The 8,820-nt window shown below is 45.1% G+C and overlaps 1 pseudogene; it reads right to left on the reverse strand.

Moving 5' to 3' along the window:
* Positions 1-2,858: 2,858 nt before the first annotated feature.
* LOC103748109 lies at positions 2,859-8,112 on the reverse strand (annotated as a pseudogene).
* Positions 8,113-8,820: the final 708 nt, after the last annotated feature.

The following is an 8,820-nucleotide window of genomic DNA, read 5'->3' on the forward strand; positions in this document are numbered from 1 at the left end:
ATGTTTTTCTTTTTCCTTCCCTGCTCCCTATTAAATATCTCTAGAAATCTGTCCACTTATCAATGCAGGCATGGTGGCGTATGCCTATAATCCCAGCATGCAGGAGGGGGAAGCTGGAAGATTGTTGTGAATTCAAGGCCAGCCTGATTTACACAGTGAGACTGTCTCAAAACAAACAAGAAGAAAGGAAACAAGTCTGTCTATGATCTGTTACCATCACCAATGTTCTCATCTAATTTCACTAAATTCTCACCTGTCCCCCAATGTTCCCCTAACTGATTTCCCAGCATTCATTCTTTCTGATCCCACTCAGTCCCATCCCAATTCTTGTACTTTTTTGCTCAAACCTGTTCATGCCACTCCCATGCCTGAAAGGCTTCCATGGCCCCCACTGTTCATAGGGCAAGGTCTAGCATTAAGAAAACGCTTTCAAGAGCATTTGTGATCAGCTTCTGCCTCACATTCCAGCTCTGTCTGTGTTCTGGAAGTTTTTGGTGAACTGAAATCTAACTTCAACAGGAGTGTATCAAAAGAATTCACACAAGATTCAGGCAGCCTGGTCTTCACCTGCTTTGGCAACAAGTGGACCTTTCTTGACACCGTGGTAGCAAGACAGCTAGGAGAGGGGCTAGAGAGATGGCTCATTGGCTAAGAGTACTGGCTGCTCTTGCAGAGGACCTGGGTTCGGTTCCCAGCATCCATATGGCAACTTCCAACCTTCTATAATTCCATTTTCAGGGGATCCAATGACCTCTTCTGACTACACTTACATACATGCAGGCAAAGCACAAACACATAAAAATAAATAAAATATATTTTTTAAATGACAGCCAGGTGAGGCATGATGGAGCACACCTTTAATCCCAGCATTAGGGAGGCAGAGGCAGACGGATCTCTGAGTTCAAGGCCAGCCAGGTCTACAAAGTGAGTTCCAGGCCAGCCGGGGCTACAGGGAGACCCCCTCTCAAAAAAACCAAAAAAAAAAAAAAAAAAAAATGTTTTGCCCAAGATATCCTGAGCATGGGCTAGCTAAGTTTGACCATGATATCATTTTTAAAAAAAATTTTATTATTTTTATTTTATATGTATGAATGTTATGCCTGCATGTAGGTAAGTGCACCTGTGTCCTGCAATGCCCATGGAGGACTGAAGAGGCTATTGGGTCCCCTGGAACTGGAGTTACGGACAGTTGTTAGCTGCCATGTGGGTGCTGGGATTCAAACCTGGGTCTTCTGCAAGAACAGTTAGTGTTCTTAACCACTGAGCTATCTCTCCAGCCCCAACCATGATATCTTATATAAAGTGACAATCCACAGTTCCCAGAAGAAACCTGGGAAGAGGACCAGTTTCCTCCCGGAAGGAAACAAACAAAACAAAGAAAGAAAAAAAAGGCAGGCGTTTCTCACATTTATTCATTGCTTTCCTGGCGCCGGGCTCTGGCCTCTTTCCAGATGGGATTTAGTTTGATGACCTTCCTGTCTCCCAAGTATCCAGGTGATGCTGAAGCTTCTGGTCCTGGGGTCACTAGAGAGCCAGTGCTCTTGGGGACTGTGACGGAGCAACAGTCTTGGGCAGAGGGAACAGAATCTTCCTTACTTCCTCAGTTCTGAAGCCCAGGACTGGGACATGTTTGTCACGTAATGCAGAAATACTTTAATACACCCTTGGGGTAGAAGGCAACCCCAATATTTTCCCTTTCTTCTTTTTTTCTTCTTCTGGTACTGGGTATTCAACCCATGGCCTTGTGCATACTAAGCAAACACTCTGCTGCTGAGCTACAGTCCCAGTCCCCCAACAGGTTTATCTTCTAAAAGCGGAGGCTAACTAGCTTACTTACATCCAGGGGAGAGCCTCATTTTGGTCTGAAACAGAGGCGGAAAGACAGGTGAGCAAGTACAAAGTAAGTAACAAGAGGTCATGAGCTTTAGCATGGGGTCTTGGTCATGGTGCCTACATGGACAGAACACATGGTGAAGCTTTCAGACTGCTTAGAGTGAGAAGCCGCTCTGTAGACATGAGTGAAGACCCGAGCTTTGCCTGATTTGACTGAGTATGGCTGAAATGCTGTTATGTTTTGGATACAAAGGATTCCTCCAAAAGGCTCATATTGAAAGCTTGGTCCCTAGCTGATGGTGCTTCTGAAAGGTAACTGGATCATGAGGGTGCTCAGTTCATGGCTGGGTTATTAGGAGGAGGAAGTAGGTCACTGGGTGCATAGCTTCGTAGGCATATACTGTCTCCATCTTCTTCTTACACTGCTTCTTAGCTGCTGTGAGGTGAGCCGCTTTCCTCTGTCATGCTCTCCTGCCATGACGTTTCTGCCTTACCACATACCTAAAAGGAGTGGAGCCAGCTGAAACATGGCAATCTTGACCTTGGCACTTCAGGGCAATTCACGTGTTCCTGGATGGGCAGAACCTTGATCTTTCAAAGACCTGAGGTCAGGCCCCACCAGCTCCAAGTTCTCTGAGAATTTTCTCTTACATATCACTAGCAACCACCAGCATCTTAGTGTGACTTTGATCAGTGGAGTTCTTTATCCTCACCTTCCTGTCACATCAGAGACCTTGTTCTCCTGAGGGCAACTGACTTAGGGTTCCATGATCTCTCACCTTCACCTCTGCATGCACAAGAGAGATTTCAGTGGCAGGAAAGAAGGGAAGGGGGAATAAGAGGAATGGAACCCCTCAGCAGGTGAGCCATAGGAGAAAAAGAACAGACAAGAAGGGGGTGCAGCCCTGGAAAGCATCTGTCAAGATGGGGAGAGTCCAGAAGGGAAACCAGGCCCTTCAGATCCTGGGCCACACTCCCCAGAGCACGAGTCTGGATACAGAAGGAAGAGCAGCCAAAGGCCAGGATCAGAGTGGGTGCGGCTGTGGGTCTGCAATGGGGGCTTCCTTTCCAGTACAAGCAAGCTGGGGCAGTGAAGACAAAGTCCGATGGATAGCCAGTAACCAGAAGACCATGCCCATTTCCAGGAAAGTCTAAAAGGTGTGACGTAAAACTTAATCTTCACTGATGAGTGAAAGAGTCAAAGAGCTGCATTAGAGGAACTTACATGGATGCCTATGGCAGAAACACGGCAAGCAGCGAAAACATGCCCAGGATCTGGGTTCAGATCCTACCTCTGCCTCGCAACACTTTGTGTGACCCCCGGGAAGTCGCTTAAGCACCTTGTGACTGTCTAACCACCTTTAAGAGGGGGAAGTAACAACACCTACTGAATAAGTGATTGAGCATGTAACATGCTCAGCATCCTGCCTGGAACATCATGAGCTCCACATTTATTACTGGCAAGCAACAGTGTCTATGATCTACCACTAAGTGAATAAATCAAACACATGGCACAAAACCATTTGCCCCAAAAGCTCCCCCAATATTTTCATCTCCATGCATGTGTGTTTATAAACAAAGAAAGGAAAATCAGGAAGAATCAGGCTCAAGAATGGCTAATTCTTGGTGGCAGAATTGGGGAAGTGGGTAAAGCAGGATTTCTTCTTTTCCCTAACAAGACCTAAGCCTCTTGGTATTGGGGGCATGTGCTGTAATCAGCACATGGCTTTGCCCAAGGCTCATTGCTTGTAGGTCCAGAGCCCTGTATGTAACCAGGGTAACACTGAGCTCCTCACTGTGGCTGTTATTCACAGTTCACAGGTCACCTACCTGGCTGCTGCTTCCTGGTGGCAGACACACCTTGCTTAACTCTGCTCAGCTATAGTGACATCCCAGAATTTCAGGTCCTAATCCCTGGAACCTGTAAGTGTTATCTTATTTGGGAGAATTTGGCATTATTAAGTTAGGGCTCATGAGGTAGGGAGGTGATCCTGGGATCCTGGATAGTGGGATAGACCTAGAAGTTAAATCTTACCAGAGGGAGACAAAGGGTAAGTAGTCAGAAGAGCAGGTCGTGTGAGCACAGAGGCAGGGACTGAAGTGATTGGAAGCCTCTAGAAACTGAAAGAGGTGCTGGGCATAGTGGTTCAAACCTCTAATCCAGCACTGGGGAGGTTGAGGCAGGAGGATTTCTGTGAGTCTGAGGACAGCATGGGAGCTAGAGTGAGACCTTGTCTTAATTTTTTAAAAGATGCTGACAGAGATGCTGAGGGCATGTGGAACACCCTCCTTTTAGTCCAGTGGGACTGACTTGGGACTCTGGCCTCTAGAACCACAAGACAAATTTCTATTGTTTCAAGTCACCAAGTTTTTGATCATTTGTTTCAGCAACCATAAGACCTCATGTAACTATTTTCCTTGAATTTCGGCTGGACACACGGCCATCTAGAGACCACCTTTCCCAGTTCCCCTTACACCTGAGAGCAACCATGTGACTATTTGGCCAACATAGAAGTGATGAGTGTAATTTCTGCTTCATGGGTTTCAAAATAAAGGGTTGCCTGTGGTTTTTGTTAAGGGAGCAGTGGGGGAGGGGGATGCCTGTCTTGCTTCTTGGGATTGAACCAGGGCCTCATATATGCTAAGACGTGAACTACCACCGAGCTGAGCCCTTATCAAAATTAGATTTCTTTATTCCATTTGAGGTAGTGAAGCAAAAACCCAGGTACCAGGAGGCTACAACCTGCCCCCATGCCGCCCTCTCTCATTGGTCCCTTTGCTTCTCTGAATAGTTTTACTTTATTTTCATGTCGTGTACTTGCAAGTTTTAGGTATCTATATAAAATTTAGGAACCACAAATGACAAAACATGGAATCTGTCTTTCTGAACCTAGCAACATTTGTCTAACATCAAAAGTTGTATCCGTTTCTCTGCAAACTACATAACTTAATTCTTCTTTCTGGCTGATAAAAAAATCCATTTTGTGTACATACCGCATATTCTTTACCCATTCTTCTAACGACAGACTATAAATTTTTAAAAATTAAATTAATCATTGCTATGGGTGGGTGCGTACATGCCATGGTATATATGTGGAGGTCAGAGGACAATTTTGTGGAGTGGTTCTCTCCTTCCACCTGTATGTGGCTCCTGGGGATCAAACTCAGGTGTCAGACTTGTGATAAGTACTTCTACCTGCTGAGCCATCTCACTGGCCCTGCATTTTTTTATTTTTAAAAATTATTGTTATTACTATTATTTTGCATTTTACACTAGCTTACAAGGTAGCAGTTTCCTTACAACATTTTCACACACACACTTGGTTTTGGCTGACACTCCCCGCTCCTCTCCTCTTCTCCGCCTTCCTCCTCCCCATCTTCCACTGATCCCTTCTACCCCCAGTACCCTCTACCTTCAGATCATGTGTGTTCTATCACCCTCCTTGCCCCTCTCCCCTAAAACCTCTTTTTCCCTCTCATGGACCCCTTTCTAGTCTCTTGACCTCTGTATACACCCACTCCCCCATTAATATACATTTAAAATTAGAAGCTTAGGGGTTGGAGAGATACCACAGTTAAGAGCACTGACTGCTCTTGCAGAGGACCCAGGTTCGGTTTCTAATACCCACATGGAGGCTAACAACCATCTGTAACTTCAGTTCAACACCCTCTTCTGTCCTCCACAGGCATTGCATATGCATGGTGAACTTACATATATGCAGGCAAAATACTCATAAAATAAAGTCAAAATTTTTTTTTAATTAGAAACTAGGATCTGAATATGAGAGAGAAGGCCTGGTCACTTCACTTAATATACTATTTTCCAGTTTCATTCATTTTCCTGAAAATTTCATAATTTCATCTTGCTTTACAGCTGATTAAAATTACAGCTTTAACGTACCAATAACAATTTCCAGAGCAAAGATACCTCTCTTTCAAAAGTAGCTATAAAATTTTTAGGTTCACAGTTGAATTAATGCAGTTATACAATATTGAACTCAGTATATCCCTGTAAGACATAAAATTGAATGAGTTTTTAACCTTTTAAAAAGATCTCCATTTCATTTTAAAATATACTGTTTCTTACAGAAAGACTCATTGTTTTTGCTAATAACACTTAGATGTTGGCACATGGATCTCTAATCTGTATGTATCTGATTATTACTAGTTATGGTCAGTTGCACTCAGATCCTTGGCACCCATGTATGGATATAAAGTCACCATTGGGTAGATTTCAATGGTAATGTTTATCACCTCTACTAATTAACATGACAATTTTTTATGCTTCCTCCTCAAATATAACTCATTTTTAAAATTTGTTAAATTTTTTTTTTGTGTATATCACACAGAACATCCCAAACTTCTCATCTATATACCCACTTCCCAGATGGCACCCTCCCATAGCTCCCCCTGCCACTAGAGCCCTTATACTCTGTCATCCCTGCTACTGTCCACTGGTAAAAGAAAGGAGCCAGGGACTCCTCTCAAGCCCATGTAGCCCCTGAGGAACAGATCCTCAAACGGCCTTAAGAGAAAAAATAAATTGTTTTATCTGGGCCAACTGTGTGGCCTTAAACACCCAAAAGGAAAGTATAACCAAAGATTAAAGGGGCCAATATAATTTTTAAGAGCCCATATGTATAGCTAAAGGCTATATAACAAGGAACAATGCCAGATAGGAGGTACCTTCTTTTTGAGTTGTTGGCCAGGTGGCCCAAGACACTCCCAGATAGTAACCCAGCATAGAACTGGGAAAATGAACAGCAGACCCCAATCTTATCTAAAGGAATATTGACAACTGATTGCTGCTAGATGGGGAACAGCTGACCTTCCTAAAACAAAGACCTCTAGATAGGCTGACTAGATTCACTGGATGGACAAGTACTGAGGAACGGCTACACAGTGGACAGTAGCAGGTATGTGCCACATTTAAAAAAATATTTTATTATTTTATGTGTATGAGTGTATTGCCTGCATGTAAGTGAGTGCACCTGTGTCATGCAAGACCTTGGAGGTCAGAAGAGGGCTTTGGATTCCCCAGCAGCTGGAGTTAAAGACAGTTCACAGCCGCCATGTGGGTTCTGGGCCTCGAACCCAGGTCCTCTGCAAGAGCAATCAGTGCTCTTAACCACCGAGCCATCTCTCCAGCCCCTATGTGCCACATTTTTATTACCTATTCGTCAGTTGATGAACATCTGGGCTGACTCCATTTCCTGGCTATTGTGAACACAGCAGCAATGAACACAGATGTGCACAAATCTCTGTAGGGGGATATGGCATCCTTTGGGTACATGCCCAGGAGTGGGAAAGATGGCTTATCTGGAAGTTTTATTCTTAGTTTTTTGAGACACCTCCACAGTGATTTCCAGAGTGGCTGCATGAGTGCACATTCCCACCAACGGTGAATCCGGCTCTTCTTTCCCTACATCCTCACTAGCATTTGTTGACGTCCATTTCTTTCTTTTTTCTTTTTCTTTTTAAGGGCAATTCTTTAATTATATGTACAGAAAACTCAGCAGTGGGCATTTTACCCAGTTTGGTGGTGAGTTCTTTGGCCTTTGCCTTTTCCAGCTTAGCAATTCAAGCCACAGATTTTGGAATCCCAGCGTGTCTGTCATTGTAATTGGTCCTGATGGCTTCCACCTCTTCTCCAGAACACCTTTGTCTTCCAGGTTGACCTGTGTGAAGGCCACGGTGGTGCACGCCTTCCTGTGGACCAGCCACCCCAGCCTGGCGTTGCCCTTGATGATGCAGTAGAGGACCCCCATCTTGCACAGGGCAGTCAGGAAGACCACCAGCTCAATGGGGTTTGTGTCATGTGCTATTACCACCAGCTGAGCCTTGTTCTCCACCAAGGTGGTGGCAGTGTCGAGCTCTGCTCGCAGACCTCAGTCTCTCGGTGGGGACATCCCCTTTGCCGGCAGCCTCTGCGACTTCTTTTGTCTCTGGCCGGTACTTGTGCGCGAGCTTGAGCAGCTGGGTAGTTGTCTGACGGTCCAGGAGAGAACTGATTGAGTGCAGGGGGCACCTTCAGCCGCTTGTAGAGGATAGCCTTTTGTCGCTGCAGCCGGATGTATGGGGCCATTTGACCATGCGGGTGAGGTCTCTTTTGGGCTGGATATCCTGTCCAATGCGAAGTTCTTAGGCCTTTTCTTGAACAGAGGATTCACCACCTTCTTGGTCTCCTGCTTTTTCCCCATGGTGGGGCGGGGCCACCCTCTTGCCCCTGGCCTTCTTTCCTTTCCGCATCTTGCTGGACTGGAGGAGAGAGGACATCCATTTCTTAATAATAACCATTCTGGCTGGGCTGAGATGCAATCTCTAAGTTTTAATTTGCATTTCCCTGATGGCTAAGGATGTTGAACTCTCTTTATCTATTGGCCATTTGTATTTCTTCCTTTGAGAGCTCTCTACAGCTCTTTAGACCACTGGGTTATTTCCTTGTTTAGTTTCGAGTTCTTTCTATATTCTAAATATTCTAATTTTTTATTATGGTGGGTAGGGAGTCATGTGCCATGGTACTCTATGGAGGGGAGGTCAGAGGACAGCCTTGTGGAGTTGGTTCTCTCCTTCTACCTTTGCATGGGTTCTGGGGATCAAACTCAGGTCATCAGGCGTGTGCAGCAAGCACTTTCCCTGTTGAGCCATTTTACCAGCCCTTTCTAGACAGTAATCCCCTGTCAGATGTATAGCTAGCAAAGATTTTCTCCCATTCTGTGGGTGGAAGCTCACAGCACGAGTTCCCAGGTCTCTGGAGAACCTCATGGAGCTGAGCACATCCTTTCCACTTTGCTGTTGTTGCAGAAGGGGAGAATCAAATAGTGTATTGCTTATGCCATGCTGCACAGAATCTTTTTTGTTACTGAAGCTAGCTTATATGCTAGCTGGTGATCTGGGGTCTCCATCTACCTACAGTCTGAGCCTGGGTCCTGGATCCTGCTGGCCCTCCACTATCTTCTTGAGTTTCTAAATGGCATGATAGTGTGT

This window comes from Nannospalax galili, unplaced genomic scaffold (genome assembly GCF_000622305.1).
Source record: "Nannospalax galili isolate Female #2095 unplaced genomic scaffold, S.galili_v1.0 scaffold805, whole genome shotgun sequence".
In the NCBI taxonomy this organism is placed as follows: Eukaryota; Metazoa; Chordata; class Mammalia; order Rodentia; family Spalacidae; genus Nannospalax; species Nannospalax galili.